This window comes from Tursiops truncatus, chromosome 13, assembly GCF_011762595.2.
Source record: "Tursiops truncatus isolate mTurTru1 chromosome 13, mTurTru1.mat.Y, whole genome shotgun sequence".
NCBI lineage: Eukaryota > Metazoa > Chordata > Mammalia > Artiodactyla > Delphinidae > Tursiops > Tursiops truncatus.
This window is the reverse complement of record NC_047046.1, coordinates 36,670,243-36,692,480: the sequence shown is the minus strand read 5'-3', so window position 1 is coordinate 36,692,480 and position 22,238 is coordinate 36,670,243. Positions and strand designations below refer to the sequence as shown.

The window sequence follows — 22,238 nt, the reverse complement described above, 5'->3', positions numbered from 1 at the left end:
TAATTTTTTTTTTTTTTTTTTTTTTTTTTGCGGTACGTGGGCGTCTCACTGTAGTGGCCTCTCCCGTTGCGGAGCACGGGCTCCGGACGCGCAGGCTCAGCAGCCATGGCTCATGGGATTAGCCACTCCACGGCATGTGGGATCTTCCCAGACCAGGGCACAAACCCGTGTCCCCTGCATTGACAGGTGGACTCTTAACCACTGCACCACCAGGGAAGCCCTCTTTGTGAATTTTTAATGCAGTTCATACATAAACAGAAAAAGTTGGGTATACAATGTCAATCAAGGAATGTAAACTTCATTCCTTAGCTCTAATTTCTGTCCACTCTTATCGCTTTCTGACCCTTGATGATTAATGATTATCTTGCCTTTTAGAGAATTCAGAACCCATTCACTTTACCTGCCTGAGAAACCTAGAAGTATCCAGCACATAGTTGCTATTTCATGAATTAGGATTACCTCAAACTTTATCCATTGATTGTCAGTCTTTTCTGGGGGCTTTAGCTGTAAACCCTTCCTTCCTTCCTCCTTTCCTTCCTTCCTCTCTCCCTCCTTTCCTCTCTTTCTCTTTCTCTCTTCCTCCCTTCCTCCGTCTCTTTCTCTCTTTCTTTCTCCCTCCCTCTCTCCCTCTCTCTCTCTCTTTCTGTCTCTTTCTTTCTTTCAAGTATAGTTGATTTACAGTGTTATATTAGTTTCAGGTGTACAATATAGTGATTTGATATTTTTATAGATTATACTCCATTTAAAGTTATTATAAAATATTGGCTATATTCCCTGTACTGTATATTACATCTTTGTATCTTATTTATTTCATACATAGTAGTTTGTACCTCTTAATCCCCTTCTCCTATCATGTCTCTTCCCCTTCCCCTCTCCCCACTTATAACCACTAGTTTGTTCTGTCTATGAATCTTTTCTGTTTTGTTATATTCATTTGTTTGTTTTATTTCTTAGATTCCACGTATAAGTGAAAACATACAGTATCTTTTTTCTCTTTCTGACTTACTTCACTAAGCATAGTACCCTCCAGTTCCATCCATGTTGTTGCAAATAGCAAAATTCCATTCCTTTTTATGGTAATATTCCATTGTATATATTACCACATCTTTTTCCATTCATCTGTTGATGGACGCTTAAGTTGCTTCCATATGTTGGCTATTGTAAATAGTGCTGTTATGAACACTGGGGTGCAGATATCTTTTTGAATTAGTGTTTTTGTTTTCTTTGGATATATACCCAGGAGTGGAGTTGCTGGATCATATGGTAGTTCTATTTTAATTTTTTGAGGAACCTCCATATTGTTTTCCATAACGGCTGCACCAATTTACATTTCTACCAAAAGTTTACTAGGGTTCCCTTTTCTCCATATCCTCGCCAACATATATTGGGTGGGCCAAAATGTTCGTTTTTTCCCATAAGATGGCTCTAGTAGCACTTAGTTATCTTTAACTTCATTCGAAACAGTTTTGTTAGATGGTATGTGATAGCTGTCATATCAGCATGCATTTAAAAAAAGACTTCTAAATTGGTGAATTTTTGTTAGCCATTTTAATATTGAAGATGGAAGAAAAAAAAACAACATTTTTGGCATATTATGCTTTATTATTTCAAGAAAGGTAAAAATGCAATTGAAATGCACAAAAAGTTTTGTGCAGTGTATGGAGAAGGTGCTGTGACTGATCAAATGTGTCAAAAGTGGTTTGCGAAGTTTCATGCTGGAGATTTCTCGCTGGACAATGCTCCACCATCTGGTAGACCAGTTGAAGTTGATAGCGATCAAATCGAAACAATAATTGAGAAAAATCAACATTATACTACAGGGGAGATAGCCTACATACTCAAAATATCCAAATCAAGCGTAGGAAATCATTTGCAGCAGCTTGGCTATGTTCATTGCTTTGATGTTTGGGTTCCACATAAGTTAAGCAAAAAAACCTTTCTTGACCATATTTCCGCATGCGATTCTCTCCTGAAACGTAATGAAAATGTTCTGTTTTTAAAACAAATTGTGATGGGCGATGAAAAGTGGATACTGTACAACAAAGTGGAATGGAAGAGAGCGTGGGGCAAGCGAAATGAACCACCACCAACCACCCGAAAGGCCGGTCTTCATCCAAAGAAGGAGAAGCTATGTATATGGTGGGATTGGAAAGGAGTCATCTATTATGAGCTCCTTCCAGAAAACCAAACGATTAATTCCAACAAGTACTGCTCCCAGTTAGACCAACTGAAAGTGGCACTTGATGAAAAGCATCCAGAATTAGTCAACAGAAAACGCATAGTCTTCCAACAGGATAACACAAGACCGCATGTTTCTTTGATGAACAGGCAATAACTGTTAACAGCTTGGCTGGGAAGTTCTGATTCATCCACCGTATTCACCAGACATTGTACCTTTGGATTTCCATTTATTTCAGTCTTTACAAAATTTTCTTAATGGAAAAAATTTCAATTCCTTGGAAGACTGTAAAAGGAACCTGGAACATTTCTTTGCTCAAAAGGATAAAAAGTTTTGGGAAGATGGAATTATAAAGTTGCCTGAAAAATGGCAGAATGTAGTGGAACAAAAGGGTGAATACATTGTTCAATAAAGTTCTTGGTGAAAATGAAAAATGTGTATTTTATTTTTACTTAAAAAACCAGGGCATTTTTGGCCCACCCAATATTATTGTCTTTTAGATGATAGCCGTTCTGACAAGTGTGAGGTGATACCTCATTGTGGTTTTGATTTGCATTTCTCTGATGATTAGTGACGCTGAGCATCTTTTCCTGTGCCTGTTGGCCATTTGTATGTCTTCTTTGGAAAAATGTCTGTTCAGTTCTTCTGCCCATTTTATAATTGGGTTTTTTTTGATATTGAGTTGTACGAGCTGTTTATATGTTTTGGGTTATTAAACTTATCAGACTTATCATTTGAAAATACTTTCTCCCTTTCAGTAGGTTGTCTTTTTGTTTTGCTGATGGTTTTCTTTGCTGTGCAAAAGCTTTTAAGTTTAATTAGGTCCCATTTGTTTATTTTTGCTTTTGTTTCTTTTGCCATAGTAGACTGATCAAAAAAAATGTTGGTATGATTTATGTCAAAGAGTGTTCTGTTTACATTCTCTGCTAGGCGTTTCATGGTTTTATGGTCTTACATTTAGGTCTTTAATTCATTTGAGTTAATTTTTGCATATGGTTTGAGAAAATGTTCTAATTTCATTCTTTTGCATGTAGCTGTCCAGTTTTCCCAGCACCACTTATAGAAGAGACTCTGTTTTCCCCATTGTATATCCTTGCTTCCTTTAAGATTAATTGATCACTGTGTGTGGGTTTATTTCTGGGCTCTTTACTCTGTTCCATTGATATGTTTTGTGCCAGCACCATGCTGTTTTGATGGTATAGTCTGTAGTTTTGTAGTATAGTCTGAAGTCAGTGAGTGTTATAGCTCCAGCCGTGTTCTTTTTTTTCCACTCAAGTTTGCTTTGGCAATTTGAAGTCTTTTATGTTTCTATACAAATTTCAGAGTTATTTGTTCAGTTTCTGTGAAAAATATCATGGGTATTTTTTTTAAGATCTTTATTGGAGTATAATTGCTTTACAATGGTGTGTTAGTTTCTGCTTTATAACAAAGTGAATCAGTTATACATATACATACGTTCCCATATCTCTTCCCTCTTGCATCTCCCTCCTTCCCACCCTCCCTATCCCACCCCTCTAGGTGGTCACAAAGCACCGAGCTGATCTCCCTGTGCTATGCGGCTACTTCCCACTAGCTGTTTTACGTTTGGTAGTGTATATATGTCCATGCCACTCTCTCACTTTGTCACTGCTTACCCATCCCCCTCCCCATATCCTCAAGTCCATTCTTTAGTAGATCTGTGTCTTTATTCCTGTCTTACCCCTAGGTTCTTCATGACCTTTTTTTTTTCTTTCTTAGATTCCATATATCTGTGTTAGCATACGGTATTTGTTTTTCTCTTTCTGACTTACTTCACTCTCTATGACAGACTCTAGGTCCATCCACCTCACTACAAATATCTAAATTTCATTTCTTTTTATGGCTGAATAATATTCCATTGTATATATGTGCCACATCTTCTTCAACCATTCATCCGATGATGGACACTTAGGTTGCTTCCATGTCCTGGCTATTGTAAATAGAGCTGCAATGAACATTTTGGTACATGACTCTCTGAATTATGGTTTTCTCATACTATATGTCCAGTAGTGGGATTGCTGGGTCGTATGCTAGTTCTACTTTTAGTTTTTTAAGGAACCTCCATACTGTTCTCCGTAATGGCTGTATCAGTTTACATTCCCACCAACAGTGCAAGAGGGTTCCCTTTTCTCCACATCCTCTCCAGCATTTATTGTTTGTAGATTTTTTGATGATGGCCATTCGGACCAGTGTGAGATGATATCTCATTGTAGTTTTGATTTGCATTTCTCTAATGATTAATGATGTTGAGCATTCTTTCATGTGTTTGTTGGCAATCTGTATATCTTCTTTGGAGAAATGTCTATTTAGGTCTTCTGCCCAGTTTTGGATTGGGTTGTTTGTTGTTTTTGATATTGAGATGTATGAGCTGCTTGTAAATCTTGGAGATTAATCCTTTCTCAGTTGCTTCATTTGCAAATATTTTCTCCCATTCTGAGGGTTGTCTTTTGGTCTTGTTTATGGTTTCCTCTGCTGTGCAAAAGCTTTTAAGTTTCATTAGGTCCCATTTGTTTATTTTTGTTTTTATTTCCATTTCTCTAGGAGGTGGGTCAAAAAGGATCTTGCTGTGATTTATGTCATAGAGTGTTCTGCCTATGTTTTCCTCTAAGAGGTTGATAGTGTCTGGCCTTATATTTAGGTCTTTAATCCATTTGAGTTTATTTTTGTGTATGGTGTTAGGGAGTGTTCTAATTTCATACTTTTACATGTACCTGTCCAGTTTTCCCAGCACCACTTATTGAAGAGGCTGTCTTTTCTCCACTGCATATTCTTGCCTCCTTTATCAAAGATAAGGTGACCATATGTGCCTGGGTTTATCTCTGGGCTTTCTATCCTGTTCCATTGATCTATATTTCTGTTTTTGTGCCAGTACCATACTGTCTTGATTACTGTAGCTTTGTAGTATAGTCTGAAGTCAGGGAGCCTGATTCCTCCAGCTCTGTTTTTCTTTCTCAAGATTGCTTTGGCTATTCGGGGTCTTTTGTGTTTCCATACAAATTGTGAAATTTTTTGTTCTAGTTCTGTGAAATATGCCAGTGGTAGTTTGATAGGGATTGCACTGAATCTGTAGATTGCTTTGGGTAGTAGAGTCATTTTCAGAATGTTGATTCTTCCAATCCAAGAACATGGTATATCTCTCCATCTATTTGTATCATCTTTAATTTCTTTCCTCAGTGTCTTATAATTTTCTGCATACAGGTCTTTTGTCTCCTTAGGTAGATTTATTCCTAGATATTTTATTCTTTTTGTTGCAATATCATGGGTATTTTGATAGAGATTTCATAAATCTGTAGATCTGTCGTAATATGGACATCTTAACAATATTCTTCCAGTCCATGAACATGGGATATCTTTTCATTTCTTTGTATCATCTTCAATTTCTTTCATCAGTGTCTTATAGTTTTAAGAGTATAGATCTTTCACTTCCTTGATTATGTTTGTTCCTATGTATTTTATTCTTTTTGATGTGATTTTAAACAGGATTTTTTTTCTAGCTTTCTCTTTCTGATAATTCATTATTAGTATAGAAAAGCAACAGATTTCTTTATATTAATCTCATATTGTGCAGCTTTACTGAATTATTTTATTAGTTTTAATAGTTTTTTTTTGTAGAGACTTCAAAGTTTTCTATGTATACATCATGTCATCTGCAAATAGTGAGAGTTTTACTTCTTCTCTTCTAATTTGGTTGCCTTTTATTTCTTTTCCTTGCGTGATTTCTGTGTCTAGGGCTTCCCATAGTATGTTAAATAGAAGTGGTGAAAGTGGGCACCCTTGTCTTCTTCTGAATTTAGAAAAAACTTTCAGCTTTTTACTGAAAGTATAAAGTATATTTTTTGCTGAGTATAATGTTAGCTGTGGGTTTATCAGAAATGCCTTTACTATGTTGAGGTATGTTCCCTATATATCAACTTTGATGAGAGTTTTTATCACTACTGGATGTTGAATTTTGTCAAGTGCTTTTTTTGTATATTGAGATTATTGTGTTTTTTTTTTCCTTTCTTTTTTAAATGTGGTTTATCACATTGATTGATTTGCAGATATTGAACCATCCTTGTATCCACTGAATAAATCCCACTTGGTCATGGTGTATGATCCTTTTTATATATTGTTGAATTCAGTTTGCTAATATTGTGTTGAGGATTTTTGCATTTATATTCATCAGTGATATTGACCTATTTTTTTCCCTCAGTTCAGTCAGCATTCTTATTACTATTGCTTTGAACTCTCTACCTGGTAAATTATTTACCTCTGTTTCATTAGGGTTTTTTTTTCTTGTTCTTTGTTTGAAACATTCTTTTGTCTTTTCATTTTGTTTAACTTTCTCTCTCTTTCTATGGAATTAGGTGAAACAGTTGCCTGTCCTGGCTTGAAGGTGTGTCCTTATCTGGGAGTATCCTTGTGCAGTTTGCATGTGCCTGGTGGCTTTGGTGAGAGAGTTGCATCTAAGGTAAGCACAAACCATATCTTCCCCTGGTGTGTACTGGTCAGAACTGCCTTGTTGGAAGGTAGAGCTGGAGTTGGTGGGGCTAGAGCCAGAGCCTGGTGTAAACAGGGGTTTCTCTTATGCTCAGTGGTTGTCACTGCCTCCTGGGGGTGGCTTCAGGGCTGGAGGACCTGGAGCAGGAGCCTTCAGAGTGTTGGGTTTCTTGTGTATGGGGTGGCATTCTCAGCCTTGGTTTGGGGTGTGGCTAGGGCCTGAGGGCTTGAGGCTGCACTTCTGTGCTGGTTTCACTTTTTCCTTGGTGTGTGTGCTTTTTCCCAGCCTTAGTTAGAGGCTGCTTCAGGGATGGAGGTGTTGGTGCCACACTACTGAGCTGGTTTCCTCACAGCTGTATGCAAGGACGTACCTTCAAGTGGCACATCTCCCCCACTGGAACTAGCCCCTGCTCTCTTCTGAGTGTGCACAGGAATGTGTGCTCCTGTGATAGAGGTCTCTGCCCTGGAGCTATTCTTGCTCTCTCTTGAGTGTGTCACCAACACTCCTTCTGGCAGTGGCTGCCTCCTCTGTGGTCACAGGCAGGGCTAAACTTGCTCCATTCCCTCCAAGTATGCTCACTTTTATTGGCAATAGCAGCCTCTGCCTTAGTGGGGAGCAGCACTAGAGCAAGAGGGGCTGGAGCTGGAGCGCAGTATAGGCTGAGGGTACACTGGGTGATCCTAACAAGCCAGCAAGAGCCCCAGGTGGTCTTTGTTCTGCTGCTCCTCTGCTGTGACTGGGAGTAAGCACATCTGTGTGTGTGCTCTTTAAGAACAGATTCTCAGTTTCTTACAGCCCTCTGGTAAGCCCCATTTGTTTTCAAACCAGCCTGGGGGCTCATCTTCCCAGTGTTGGACCCCACGGCTGTGGTGTCTAATAGGTGGCTTGAACCCCTAGCTCCCCAGGGAAGATCCCTGAGCCTGTGATATTCCCCTCCTCTTCTGTGTCCCCCACTAGGGGTGTGGGTCCTGACCAGATCACTTCTCCTCCCTTCATACCAAACTCAGTGTGTTGATCTTTCTTTATATCCTTGGTTGTCCTGCTAGTCCCCAGGTTGATTTCAGCGAGAGATATTCTATGTGTAGCTGCAGTTTTGATGTGTTCATGAGGGGAGACGAACCCAGTGTCATCTTGATCCCACCTCCTACCTGTGAACTATTTCTGATGTCAGCTTCTGTGGGTTTATAGAGCATGCAGTCATCAGTCTGTTTACCTACATTAAAAAATCTACACAATTAACTTCTACTGATTAGTTGAAAAGGATGGATGGGAACTCACACCATTCCCTGGAGGTACCCCTCTCTTCCTTTCCTGTGTTCAGGAGGTATATTTGAGTCCTATTGGGTTTTCTCTTTTTCCTTCTTAGTGTTCTAAAGCTCTTTCTGCTCTTTAGTCCCTCCAGCTGGCAAATCTCTATGATAGATTTCTTTCTATGATCACTTTACATTTGCTTTACATGGAAATCTCCATCTTGGAGTGAAATACTTAGGAACTCTGAATGTGCTTGCTGTAGGGAAAGACAAAGTTTGTGGAAGCATATCACAGGGAGTGTGTTATGAGGGCCAGGTGAATGTCAATTAAAATTTGCTACAGAGCTGCTGATTTCAGAAAATGATTTTCAGTTGCAGAGATCTGTTGATATTTACAGATGACACCTAGCAGTTACCAAGATTAATTCTTAATCCCTTGCACTTCAAAGCTTTTTCTTAGTCACTGAACCTCAATCCTATTCCTTTGCACAAAGGTTCACACAAAAAGCATATTGCCATAGAATGATAGATTAGCTCACACGGGGCAAGCGTTGTGTTCCATCTGTGTGGTTTAGTACCCAGCATACAGTTGCACCAGGTGAGAACTGAGTTAGTGCTCTTTGAACAGATGTGAGGACAAGAAAACCTGTTTACTACCTCCAGAGTCCCTGGGACTTTGACAAGCTAGACTAGTAAACAGCAATACAGTTAAAAAAAAAAGTTATCATTTAGCTCTCAGCTAGAGAGGCTTCCCCCTTTTGTATTTTATTTTATTTTTTAAAAAATTCATCTTTATTTTTGGTTCAGAAATTCACTTCAAAGACCACTGCTGTGTAAGATCTCCTGGGTTCTTGGTTTGCTGTCTCTAATCCAGGGAGGGAAGTTGCAGGCTTCTATTCTGTTTTCCTTTAAATCCTAGAGAAAACAATAAAATACATTGTCTCTGCCTTAAAAAAAAAAAATTCACAGTCTAATTTAGATGCAGACATGCAGTTTTAATGGGAAGTCAAGATGCAATTGTCGTGGGAACTCAGGAAAATCAGCTCCTGAATCTGCCTTGGGGTTTATAGAGAAGGTAATGTTTCATAAGACACTTGAAGGAAGAGTGCAAATTTGTAAGCAGAGGAAGAAAAGGTAGAAGGATATCCAGGCAGAGGGTTGATATTTCAGGCATGTAAAGGGTGTGGTGAAAGGAGCAGTGTGTATTTTAGTGATGTTAGAGAACAAAGTGTGAGGGATACCTATTGGGTGGGTGGCTGGGGAGACATCAAGTCATGGTGGGAATCTTATGTCATTAGAAGATGTATTTGTGTCCTCCAGTGGGCAGTGGAATCTAACTGAAGGGTTTTGAGGAAAAGAATGATGTTATCAGATTTATATTCAAGAAAGAGCACATTTACAGTTGTGTAAAATTTGTTTTAGAAAGAGCAGTTAAGCCAGAGGTAGGGAAGTTATTGTATTATTTTTGATGAAATATAATAAGCCAGGGTAGTGGTTACGGAAATGGAGAGAGAAAAAATCAACAAATTCAATGACAAAATCTACATATTTAGAGTATGTGGTGATGGATACATAAGCAACCACATCCAGCTCCTGAAGTGGGGCCATGAAGAGGGTTATTGCAGAAGTCACTGGAGGATTATTGGTTCCTCATTGCTTCTGCTTCTGTGTGTTTGGCCTGGGCTCGCTGTTGGTCTGCATGGCCCATCGTCAAGAAGAGGTGGACGTGAGGCAGGAAAAGCAAGGGCAAACTGGAACTCATTGACACTCCTGTGTCCATCCTTCACTGCCTCAAACTGTACTCAGAGAATATTTTTCTCGTGAATTTTTGTAGAGGAATTATGAGAGGATGAACTAAAATTTTCTAAGTGATGAGGAGAAAACTATGGTAGAAGGACTAACAGTGAGAATTGGGTTTAGTTAAATATAATTTATGGAAAAAAATAGACACACTAAAAAAGGTACCAATACTACTAATGAACACAATTTCTAATAAATATATAATAGTCATGACTACTAAGCCCTAAATAATATAGACTCAACATTCATAAAGGAAATGTTAGGGAAATTATAAGGTGAAATAGAAACACTATAGTCATAGAACTAAATCACTTTTCTCAGTCCATAACAAATCAAGAGGACAAAAAATCAAGTGGACAAAAAGGATATGAAAAATATAAGGACAAGATATATTAAGGTAGATTTATTTGATACATATTAAATTTTGTACCTTAAAAAAGATAATATGCCTTCTTTTCAACTGCCAGTGGGATAGTCACAAGGAATGACCATATCATATACCACAAAGGAAACTTCAATAACGATAATAAAATAAAATAGTATAGACAAAATTGTGTGATATAAATACAATAAAATGGAACTTAATAAAATTAGAGAATCGAAAAGTCCCACCTTACAGAAATTTAGACATTTTCTCTTAAATAATTAATAAACATGAAGTAGCAGAGTATATTTGTAATGAAAACACTATATAATAGCACAGAGGTTTATGAGTAAAAGCAAGGTCAGAGGACAAATCATTATGCACTTATATTAATGAATAAGAAAGAATGATAATAAATGAATTAAACACGTAACTAAAGGAGTTTCACAAAAAGACTGAAAGGAAAACAGAAATAAGAAATTAATAAGGTGAAGTCAAAATCAATAAGATAAACAGCTAAAAATGGTAAAGCTGTATATGTATCCAAGAGCTGGGTTTTGAACAAGAAATGATATGAGATTAATGTCAGTTAACTAGGCCAGAAAAAAGTGAGAATGTACAAATATACTAAATAAGAAATGAGAGAGAAAATAACATCAATGGCAGATGAAATGAATCATAGAAGGCTAATTTTCTAAACCCCATGGAAATACATTTGAAATAATTTGAAATGGATAGTCTTCCAGGAAAATTAAATTTACCAAAACAGATTCCAGAAAGGGGAGAAAAGTTGAAAGAATAATTAGCATAGAAGAAATAAGTTGTCAAAGAGTTGATGCTCTAAAAAGGACTGTGTCCAGACAGTTACACAGGGGAAAAATCCAATGCTATTTAAATTGCTCCAGAGCCAAATGATGAAGAAAAGCTTATAAATCTATCCTATGAAATACTAGGCATAACATTGTTACTAAAGTCCAACAAAAAGTACCACAAAAGACAATATACAAGACAATATTGGTATAAAAATTCTAAATACATTACTAACAAAGATAAACCAGTAGTCAGTAAAAAGAGGTCATTCTAAGAATGTGAGAATGGTTCTAATGAAAAAATTGCATCAATATGCTTCATCATAGTAAGAGATCTAAGATGAATCTTATCAATTTCCAATTTTGAAATTTTTGAAAAAGCAATGGAAGAATTAAAGGTAAGCCAGTTATAAAAGACCATGTATTGTAGGCTTCTATTTATAGGAAATATCCAGAACAGACAGATCTATAGAAATGAAAGTAGATTATGGTGGTTTCCTAGGATGGGGGAAGGGACTGGGGTGGAGAGTGGCAACTAATGTGTCTGGAGTTTCCTTTTGGGGTGATGAATATTAGATTCTAAAATTAGATTCTAAAACTAGATTGTAGTGATCGTTGTACAATTCTGTAAAAGCCATTGAATTGAATGGTATATGAATTGTATACCAATAAAGCTGTTAAAGAGGTCAGTGTACATTCTTAAAACTCTAAGTAAAATATTCTTAACTTGATAAAAATATATTTGGCTCAACCCCAAAGTCAACATCAATCTTGTTGAGGGAAGCGATAGTTTTTTTCCTATAGACACTTGGAACAAGTTAAGGATTTCCATTATTAGCACTACCCACACTCTTTAGAGATACCAGCCACTACAATTAGAAAAAAGACAGAAATTAGAGGCATAACATTTGAAAACATTATCACTATTTATATCTGCTATTATAGTATACATGGAAAATATAAAACAAGTCAAGAGAAAAATTGTAAACACAATAATAAAATTCAGGACAATAGCTTTCTTATTTGCAAATTACACCCACTTAGCATACTTAGTTGAGCAGTCACTATTTCTGGAACCTAAGGAACCTAAGTTCCTTAACATCTTTGCACCTCATTTTCCTCTCAAAAGAAATAATGTTTAGCTTAAAGAGTTTTTCTAATTTCTAAATGTAGTAATGATTCATTCAACACTGGTGCTCTGCCTTGCCCTTCATCTAAGAATAGCATGTATTGCAATGTCTCTCTGAATTGGTTTGCATGTGGAGATAGAGGGAGTGCAAACTGATAAACCAAATTACGTGGAGATTTCTCTTCCATTTCTTCCCTAGAGTCAGTGATGACCATGTACCATCTCCTAGGATAGGAAATGAGCTTCATTTTAGTGCCAACTTCAATCTGTTAACGGTGCAAGTCTGGGTGGTTATGTTGAGAATAATTGTGAGGTTACCTGTGGACTAGGTGGGAAAAAATCAATTGTGAGTGACTTTCTAAGAAGAGGGCATGGCTGCAGAGGTATCATGTACTTATGGGACCAGATTGCACCAGAATATGTATCACTGGTTTCTCCTCTTCTGCATTTTCATCACTATAATTTTAGCTAGAATTCTTACATTATTAGAATCTAAAACTACAAATACTATGGCTTAAATGCATACTTAGTACTTACTTACTGTCTATAAATAGCAGATATTTGTTTTTATTTAAATGACAGTCAAGATTTATTAGGCATATAATCAAGGGTATCTTTTCCACCTGGCAGTCAAGATATCAGAAAATTCCTCCTATTAGTTATTCTTTTATACGTGGATATCAGGGACTCCTGTTAAAAATGAAAATAGGGGGACTTCCCTGGTGGCACAGTGGTTGACAATCCGCCTGCCAATGCAGGAGACACGGGTACCATCCATGTTCCGGGAAGATCCCACATGCTGCGGAGCAACTAAGCCCGTGGGCCACAACTACTGAGGCTGCACTCTAGAGCCCACAAGCCACAACTACTGAGCCCACGTGCCACAGCTACTGAAGCCCACACTCCAAGAGCCCATGCTTCACAACAAGAGAAGCCACCACAATGTGAAACCCACACACCCCAACGAAGAGTAGCCCCTGCTCGCCGCAACTAGAGAAAGTCTGCTCACAGCAATGAAGACCCAATGCAGCCAAAAAATAAATAAAATTTAAAAAAATGAAAATAGGTTAACTGGGAATGAATCTACTCAGTCATCATCACTTATTAACAATTTAGACAGCTTATCAGTTTATTTCTTAGCAAACTCTTGGTGTTAAAGGTCACAGAAATTGTAAACATTGAAGAGGGGAGAAGAAAGAATTGTCTGAATCTGCACTGTCCATTAGAAATATAATACAAGCCATATATGTTAATTTGAAAATTTCCAGTAACCAACAAGTAAAGAAAAACAGATAAAATTATTTTTAATATATTTTCTTTAACCAATGTATTGAAAATATTATCACTTCAAGAATCAATAAAAAATTACTAAGGAAAAAGATTTATTAATCATAAAAGCAAATGTTTCAAAGGCAAAATTCAGGGTAGTACCTGTTATATTGAATAGTAACTCTTGGTTCTCTCTCTCTCTTTTTCTCCACCCTCCCATCATCTTTACAATCGTACTATTATTCCATCAGATTTTGGAGATAGTATTTTTAAATTGAATTTAACTTTCTATTAAAGTCATGAAATCACTAGAATAGTATTATTAGATATAGTATAAACATATTTTCTAAATGTTTGCTTCTAACATGTTATGTTTCTAACATCAGTGCAGAAAATATACTTTAAAAAAACCCAGATATACCAGAACCTTTACCGCTAAATAAATATCATCCTTTACATTAGTCATATTAGAATGTTAATAGCTTATTCCATTGATATTGCTATTGTTTGAGTCATTTTCTGAGATCTTACCTTGTACTTACCATGCCTGTGGCATTTTCTTTTGAATATATTGAATACTGATGAATTTTTGTCCTCCCATGGTGGATTATGTGTGCGGAAATAGCTAGAAGTAATTTAGAGACAACTCTTAGGGGAAAATTGTATGTTCAATTTGAATTATATTGCTTTAAATTTATTTATATTGCATTAAAAGGGAAAATTAAGGTTGTGAAGTAGTAAAATTGGCTTTTCAGTATGTGTCGTATTTACTGTTTTCTGAAAGCATTTGTATACAAAAGAAAAAAAAATCCAAAATGCTTTGAATGATTACACCGTTATCAGAATAGGGTCCCCTTGCCCCAGTAGATTTATGATGAGTCATTTTGGTCCCTTATCTTGCTTTCGAAACCTGAATCAGCTTCAGACCAGCAGAAATAGATTTATCCAAGTTTCTCATGCAGAGAGTTTCTTGATATACTGAGTGGATTGTGGTGTAATGGGCTGAAGTCTAACAAATGTGAATTTCAATCCTGACATTGCTTCTGTGTAACATTTAAGGTAATCTCAGGCAGCTTTGATGTTATCATCTGTGAAATGGGAATTATAAAATATAGCAAGTGGTTAGGATACGTGAGACAGTATGCAAAGTATCAAGACAGCACATAACATACAAGTGCTTACAAAGTGTTCAGTTCCTGGCTCCTTTTAAATCAGGTTTGGAATATGATGGGATATAATGACATAATAATGATGATATTTTCTAGTTTTTTATTCTACCAAGGAATCCAGTAGAATAGACTATAGGAGAATAGGACTAAAATCTAGACCTTTATGAATAGACAACCATCAGTTTGTGAATATTTTCTATGCTACGGTCACTCTTCTTTCTGGATATCTGTTCTACATTTAGCCTAAGACTTGAGTTAATAGGTGATCCTGAACCAGTCAGCTTGAAGAAAGACTCACTGAGGGCTGTTCACACCTAAACCTCGACTCAGGGAGATGACATCCTCAGAGATCCAGGGGCAAAGAGCTCGAGGGGCCAGCATTAGACCTTATACTTTTGGTCTTATAATTAAGTTTGTAACAATCAGTACTGACCAAAGACTTCAACACTGAGTACTGGTGATATAATGAAGGCTAATAATTCTCAGGACAGCCGTTTCCAAAATGGCTTAAGATAAGTACATACTGTAAAGGCAGAATTATAGAAATGGTTATGAGACTTCACTCACGCAGGGATAGAAGGGATTTGATTTGGGTTTTGCTTTGTTCTAGATGTGGTTTTGTGAATAGGAATCAACTGGTGCCTCTCAGAGTCTGATTTTTCTCATTTTTCTTTGAATGTGTAAAAACTTTAATATGGTTTGGTATTTAGGAGACACTACTGTTGTCTATTAGGTATGCATTTCAGAAACTTTATTTTATACTTAGACATCTCAAATGTTTCCCCCCTTAAAACAAAAGGTATGTTTTTCTTCCAGTATACTGGTCCTTTGGTTAGATCTAGATAGAAAGAAAGATACTGATTTCCATTGGAAGGTCCTCATTTCTGCTGGTGAATTTGCTGGTAGTTTTAAGAAGTTGGATTTTCCACATGGTATGAATTCCTGAGACTCCAGTTTCTAGTGGTGGAATCGATTTTCTTCCTAGAGGCTGCTGTGTGGAGCTGGCTGTAGTGCGTGCCAACGAATTATGGAAGACAGAATAATGCTCCATTATCATAAGAGGTAAATAACTGGATAGAAAGTCCCTTTTAAAGACTCTAACAAAAAGCTACGCTAGAGCCTTGTTATCCATTTGAGTGCAGCTTAGGGGGTCTTTGAACCCAAGACAGAAAATATAATCAAAATTTTCTCTAAAAAAAATCAGAGCTAAGCCATTAGAATTACTCAAAGGTTATCCATTGAGATACTACATTTCTTGAAATATTGCCCTCTTCTCTTTCCCATTTATTAGGCATTACTTCACAGAATTCAACTCAGCCTAAATGTTTTCAGTGAAAATAAATGCTATTTAAAAAGACAAGTCAGAAGTAAAATCAGAATCAAAATATTATACAGTTTTGTATATCCACACCTTAGGTTAACCATAATAAAGGGCCAATATGCCTTTAATCCTGTAGCAGTGCTCCCTTGAGGGCAGCTCCCCAATTTCTTCACTTAAGGTTTTGCAATACCAAGAATGTTTTAGTGCAGAATTGCTCAAATTGTTGTCTATGGACCATCTGCTACAAAATCCCCAGGGTGCTAATAAAAAGGATTGGTTCTTGGGACTTTCTTTCACACCTATGATTTAGAAAATCTAGAGGGCATATCCTTAATCAATTTTAATTCTGGAAATAGCACTCATTGGATTAGAAGAAGGAGTTCTTATCATCAAGGTAGTAAAATTGAATGTAAAAACTTGACACAACTGAAGATTTTTTGCTGATTAATGTGTTAATTTATTCAGTAATCACATATTGAGTGCCCATGATGAACCAGACAGTAAGAATAAAGAGATAAATATGAAAGTGAACCTACCACTTAAGAATGAACAGTTAGTTTGTGGGGAGACAGATGACTAAACATATAATTATAATACAGTGTGATAATCCTGAACCAGGAGGTATAGCCACCATTATGAAGGATGAAAGAGGGAGTGACTTAATGCTTGGTGGGGTTGGGAAAGGCTTCACCACTGGAGGACCAAGAAAGGGTTTGCTCATCAGTCACTGTGGGAAAATTGTACTGAGCAGAGGTTTAATGTATGGAAGAGACTTAGGTGTACCAGGCAAATTTTGGTTCATTGAGATAGTATAGAGCCAGTTCCAGGGGAAGGGTGAGGAATCAATTAAGATATGGTTGCCTTTTGGGGGAAGATTTCCAAGCTACTCTAAAATTTTTAAACAGAGTCATACCATGATGAAAATATTATCTAGAGATTGTTCTAGGGGTTATGGGTAAAACAGGCTAAATTAGAAATGAGACTTAGAGATAAACCAAGAGACATTTTTGCACCAGGTATATAGAGATCTAAGTGAGAAGCTGTGCAAATGAAAATTAGAGGTTAAACAGAAGTGACGTTTTAGAGCATGAAACATTAGCATTTGATAGAACTATTCTGACCTAACACTCATTCATGAAGTTATGCACTTTTCTATATTCATGGCTCAAGACTCAATCATTTTAAAAGTGTGATTTCTTCCCTTTTTGTGTATTTTGACCGTGGCAAACACATAATCCTTCTCTGATGTAGTGATTTATTTACATATTATAATTTATTAATACCTCCCCAATATGTATCATATATGGAAATATCCTACCATTAAGTTTGCTGATAATACCATAAGGGATTTAGGAAAAATGTATTCTACTGGTAATTATTTTGTGTCCTATAACTTCATTAAATTCTTCATCTAGACTTCAGGAAGATATATGTGCTGTATTAATGGCCTATTGCCTAGTAACAAGAGTTTTGAAATGAAGGATGAAATTACCCAGAAGCAATCTGTATGAATGATGGGCAAAGTGAGATAATGAAAATACAGTGTGGGGGGCCTCCTTGATACCATATATCAGTTGAGGATGTACAAATTAATTTAACTATTAAATATTTGGAACTCAAATCTTTCATAAAGAATTTCTTTCCAGTTAACATTGGTAGAATAACAGTAACCTAGTATTCCTTACTAAAGAGACACTATATTAGAATGACACTATTTTTGATGTAGATGTGAACTGCATGGATGTGAAATTCTCTAGAGACTCTAGAATAGAAATGGCCTGCAGGCCAAATCTGGCCTAGTGCCTGTTTTTTTAAACAAAGTTTTATTGGAACACAGTCACCTTCATTCATTTATGTATCAACTGGCTAACTTTGTGCTGTAACAGCATGGTGAATAGTTGCAACAGAGACTTTATGGCCCACCAAACCTAAACTATTTACCACGTGGCCTTTAACTGGCCCCTGCTTAAGAAAAAAAAGTTTGCTGACCCATGCTCTGGAAAGAAAAATAATTATATTAGGGGAGCACAGAGGAGGAGGTCATTCTCTTCTACTGCCCTTGAAGTTCTGCTTTTGATTCTCCGCATTCCTAGATAGGAAATTACACATTATATCCTTCCCTCATGTCCTTCCTACCTATAGGCATTAGGAGTGGGTCAGTTGTCATTAAATTAGCTCCCTGACCTCAACTCCTTTCCTATCACTCTTGCCTTGTACTCTGAGCCACACAAGCCCCCTTGCTGTTCCTTAAAAACACCGTTTTTATACTCACTTCAGGATTTTTCAACAGCCCAGAATGCTCTTCCGTTATGTCTTCATGTAGATAGTTCCCTATCCTTCAGTTGCCCCCTTAAATGTCATATGTCCAGAGAGGACTTTCCTGACCACCCTATTTACCTTATGGTCCTTATTCCCCATCACTTTTAACTCATTCCTCTCTTTTATTTTTTCATTGAGTGAATCACCATCTGTAATTAAGTCTGCTTTTTCACTTATTTATTGCCTATTTCCTCCACTAGACTGTCAGCTGCAACACCTAGAGCAGTGTTTGGCACATAAAAGGCCTCAGTATTTGTTGACACTGGTGTTGAAATGATCTCCTAGGAGGTAAAGTTGACACTGTAATGTCAAGAGACAGCAATATAGCCTAGATCTAGATTCAGAAATTTATTTATCCTTGTGCAAATTAATGTGTGAAAAGGTTCATAATTTCACAGACACCTAAGGCCTAATTTTACTTACAAAATACCCTAGGGAACCTCAATAAGCTTCCCACTAAAAAATGACTATCCTAGTATAGTTTTTTGAAAGTCTTAACATTCTATTTTATAAGCAAATACTCTATACCTTCTTCAGCTCCAAGTTCTTATCTGATGCCTGGGTAATTTTAGAAGCCATTTTTAGGTATGTCAGTTTTCAGCTATAACATTAACCTGAGGGTAAGAGAGCAGCTAAATAACAAGTGAACAGCCCCCTCGATTATGACTAACTTTGTATATTGGTCTCATCATTTATACGTGCAAGAACACACACATTGGAAATGCTAGTGGAAGCTAAACTACCTCCTTTTTAATCAGTGGTGTCCTAACTGGGTTTCAGAGTAACCCTCCCTAGGAAAGAGAGCTCAGTTATATTTGCTGCTTTCATTTTCAGATAAATTCCATGTACTGTGACATACTGTTCTCATTAGCTAAGCAAATTAGGTTACAAAATCTAGGTGGGCAACTCTTAGTGTCAAAGAAACAGCTATTTGACTCCAATTAAAGAGATAAGGCTTGGCAAAGCTCTAGTGCTTTCATGAATTTGACAAGATAGTTTTGGATATGGTCAAAGTTATTAACATGGTTGAACAGTTATGTTATACCACAGAATCAGCAAAGGAAAAACGATTGTCAGCTAGCTTCACTTGCTCAAGATACTTGAAATGGAGTGCAGGTTACAAAGCATGTACTCTAGCAAATTTGAACTTTGTCAGTGTTCCATATACCTAATTCAGGACAAAACAGTGTTGTTTATGTAGTGTGTTGACTTATGAGACATCTGGGGACTCTGTGAACTTAAGTGCATGGCCTGAGTCACTCTTTAATTAGTAAGATGCTGGAGTGCTATTTAGTAAATTACTCCTACAGTGCAGTAAATGACCCCCTGCTCTCTGAAGAAAAGAAAAAAACAAAACTCTGCATCCTTGTGTACTTAATTTAGACCTAATTTATTATCAGAATTCATTTTAGCAATAAAAAATAGAGTACATTCTTTCATTTAAAGCTGAAACTGTGGTGTGTTTTGTTTTGACTGGCATCAACTAGATTTACAATTCTGTCTACATAGTTCAGCTCAGTTTGCATGACCCCTAGTGCCAAATCTGTGACACCATTTTTAGTTTATGGTTCAGATGTATTGGATTATTTGGTGTTAATTACATGTTTCTTTTAAGACACCTCTTTTAATTTTGCTAATCTTTTTTTATGCACTAAGTTGTGCCCCTACACCCAGTACATGTGTCAAAGTATGAGTACCCAATGTAAATAATTAAGTTTAAATGAGGTAATAAGGGTGGGGGCCCCTAAGCCACTAGGACAGGTATCCTTAGAAGAGAATTAGAGATTATCTCTTTCTGGATGTGCACAGAGGAGGGGCTGTGTGAGGATACAGTGAGAAGATGCTGTCCGCAAACCATAAAGAGGGGCCTCTCCAAAAACCAATCCTGCTAGCACCTGATCTCAGACTTCTAGCTTCGAACTGTGACTTCTTGCAGTGACCCTAAAAGGCCTCCTTGAAATCTTTGTCTTAATGCTGTGCTTTTTATTACAGAGAAAACAAATGAAAACAATGACCTTTAAAATATATATTTTTCTGTCTGCTGATAGTCTTTCACTGCCAGCTACCCTGTTTGTATCAGTAAAACCTGATGATCCAAAAAAAAAAAGAAAAACAAAAGCAAAAAACCCCTTGAAGATCGATTTCCTTGGGACTCTAAGGTTTATATCTTCTACCAAAAGATTCCTTGAGATTTATTGAACTCAAATAAGACTTTGCTAGAAGACACAGAACTAAAATGACATATCCATGGTACGCCCTGGGAACAGTAGTCGTTCAAGATAAAATCTTCTGGGAACTCACAGATACGAAGGTTATGACACTTTTGACTGTTATTATGCAAAGGTTTTTAAGGCAGCCTTTCTGGCTAATGAGAAATGCTCTAAGTCGTACCTACTTCATTATCCAACATGAATTCCCTTCAGGACATTTTTAATCGGTACTTTTATGTCAAGTGTTGTCATGTATTTAATTTGTTTCTCTGGTAATATAATAAATGTGTGTAGCGCTCATAGTTAAAAAGTTTCCTCATATAGGTTATTTTATTTTGGAAACTCACATGTATTACAGTATTTGAAAAATCTACACCCTTAATGGATTATTTAAACACTTTTCTGCAAACAAAAATTTAGTAAGCTTCAGATGAATTTATCAATACATTTAACAGTCTTGACCTACTATATGGCTCCTGTGCTCAATAAAAAGGCAATTCATATTCTTTTCAAGAACATACGGAAGATTTACCAAATCTGATCAAAGAATAAGCAAAAAGGAAGTTTCAACAAATTCCCCTGAAACAGTTAACATGCAGAACAACATACCTGTTAGGATAATAGAAATCTCTTTACAGTCCCCATATCATGTGAACCAAGGGGAACACAAAAAATTGTATATAACCTATAAAATGAGACAGTAAGTTCTATAACCTCAATTTTCGTATGAGCTTGGAAATGAATGAACACCAAAGGATCCATCTTGGAGCCTTCTTGGAGTGGAGTCTTGGGGGATTTCATAGAGGAGTGGAAAGAACAGTTCCCAGCATTGATGAACTAACTGCCTGAGGAGAGGGTCCCTCTCAGAAGGGAAATACTCAGAACAGGTCTGGTCAGAGCATGGGCTACATGGAAATCAAAATGAGGGGCCTTGGCAGATAAGTGGCATCAGAGGTGAAGTATTGGGAAGGCCCCACTTTTGGGGAGAGAAGGGAACTTAGAAGAAGGAATGTCCTTTACAGGCTTAGTGCAAAGGTAAAGGAAGTATCAACTGGTGGAAGATTCCTAAGAAACCAGCTAGCATCACAGAATTGGATCTCCTTCCCTTCAAAGTTTGTGCCACTTAAATCAGGTATAATTTACACGAGGGAAAAAAGTTACTCTGATTACATGTTAAAGTTTGATAAAATTTTACAAACATACACGGTTTACAAATGTGACCACGATCACAATCAAGATATAGATTTACATCAGCCCCAAATTTCCCTTGTGTCCCTTTGTAGTCAGTTCCCTTTCCTAGATCCTGGAAACCACTTATCTCTTTTCTGTTCCCATAATTTTACCCTTCCCAGCATATCATATAAATAGATCATATGTACCTTTTTGAATGTGGCAGAATGCTTTCACATAACATGACGATTTGGAGATTCATCCATATTGTAGCATGTGTCTGTATATTAAAAAAAATTGCTGAACAGTAATCCATTGTATTTATACCACACCTTGTTCATCTATTCACAGATGATGGGCATTGGGTTGTTTTTAGTTTAGATGACTGAATGAATTACTATAAAAAAATCACATAAAGTTTTTGGTATGGGCAGGTATCTTTATTATTTATTTATTTGGGGTAAGTACTTAGGTAAGTGTGAATGGGCCACAGGGTGTCCAGAGATTTGGCCAAACATTATTCTGGATGTTTCTGTGAGGGTGTTCTTGGATGAGATTAACTTTTTCTTTTAACGTCTTTATTGGAGTATAATTGCTTTACAATGGTGTGTTAGTTTCTGCTTTATAGCAAAGTGAATCAAATATACATATACATATATCCCCATATCTCCTGCCTCTTGCATCTCCCTCCCACCCTAATTCCACCCCTCTAGGTGGTCACAAAGCACCGAGCTGATCACTCTGTGCTCTG

At 36.9% G+C, this 22,238-nt stretch overlaps 1 long non-coding RNA gene across 1 annotated transcript in view; it reads left to right on the top strand.

The window, feature by feature from the left end:
- LOC141276257 (uncharacterized) overlaps window positions 1-22,238 on the top strand; it is a 55,724-nt gene that overhangs the window by 8,383 nt on the left and 25,103 nt on the right. The window contains exons 3-4 of the long non-coding RNA XR_012325526.1: window positions 6,544-6,647; window positions 15,453-15,529. This is a non-coding gene — a long non-coding RNA (uncharacterized lncRNA). The remainder of the gene's footprint in view (window positions 1-6,543; window positions 6,648-15,452; window positions 15,530-22,238) is intronic.